This window comes from Saimiri boliviensis, chromosome 1 (genome assembly GCF_048565385.1).
Source record: "Saimiri boliviensis isolate mSaiBol1 chromosome 1, mSaiBol1.pri, whole genome shotgun sequence".
Taxonomy (NCBI): Eukaryota; Metazoa; Chordata; class Mammalia; order Primates; family Cebidae; genus Saimiri; species Saimiri boliviensis.
The window spans coordinates 283404392-283405502 of record NC_133449.1 but is presented as its reverse complement, the minus strand read 5'-3'; the positions used below and the strand labels follow the sequence as shown (position 1 = coordinate 283405502).

Here is a 1111-nt window from a genome sequence, read left to right as displayed (position 1 = left end):
TATACTACCAAAAGTATTTTCCAATGTAATTTCCTAATGAAGACCCACTGCAATTTAAAACCCTTACTAAGTATATAAAATAAATATTGAAAACAATGATATATGCAATCAGAAGACCTAAACAAAATACATTTAGAAAGAAAAGAAGAAAGCAGTCCTAAGGAAGTATTAATATAAATTATTTTCACTAATTAGATTCTTCAAATAGGAAAATCATTGAAATTGTAGAAAAGCAATAAGAAATAAAGTTTTCAATTACATGTTTAGTGATAACTATGTACTAAGAACTGTGCTAGACATTGAATCATAGTTAAACACCTTCAAAATGACCACAGGAAGTAGTTGTTATTATCTTGATTTTATGAACCAGAAAAAATAAAATTAGGCCTCTGTTTATTACTCATGTATTCACTTATTCAAAAATAGTTTTTGGATAGGTGATAATCTCATTCCAACTTAAAGTCTCTCACTGAATATTTGAGAATAATAACACATCAGATATTCTGTAAAATATATATATATATATGTATTGCTATGGGATGTCTGCTCTGCTATGTTTATGACTTTGTTTGGTGAAGAAATACATGGATAAGCCCCAAGGTCATGGAGTTTATAATCTACCAGAGGAGATGAGTAGTTAAATACATTTTCTAGGTCTTGGTAAGGATTAAGACGTAAACTTTAGATAGAGTAAGGAATGGTGGATAATAATATAAAATTTTAAACATGTGATCAGGTTGACAGTTCTAATATGCTAGTACTTTTAGCCAACTACATCAAGTGAGGTAGAGAACCATGGTAATAACCGAGTGAGTGAATTTCGGAAAGAGGAAGTACTGAGAACTAGGATCTGATAGGCAGATTACTCGGATTAACTCATCTGGAAAATGATTTGAATCCTCTCCATAATGACTTCAGAGCCTGTCTTCTTATCCACTACAGAATGCTAGAACATGTCTGGTTTCCCATGATCTCACCAACACTGCACTATTTCAGACATTTTCAGTTTTAACAATTAAATAGCAAAAATAATGGCTTATGTTCATTTCTATTTGCAACTTATTACTAGTGAAGTTAAACATATTTTTATGAATATTTCTGTTATTAGTAT

At 30.2% G+C, this 1111-nt stretch overlaps 1 non-coding gene across 1 annotated transcript; it reads left to right on the top strand.

The window, feature by feature from the left end:
• Positions 1-429: 429 nt before the first annotated feature.
• Positions 430-506, top strand: LOC120365735 (small nucleolar RNA SNORD81). Its single transcript, XR_005580604.1, has one exon. It is a non-coding gene; the product is annotated as a small nucleolar RNA SNORD81 (small nucleolar RNA).
• Positions 507-1111: the final 605 nt, after the last annotated feature.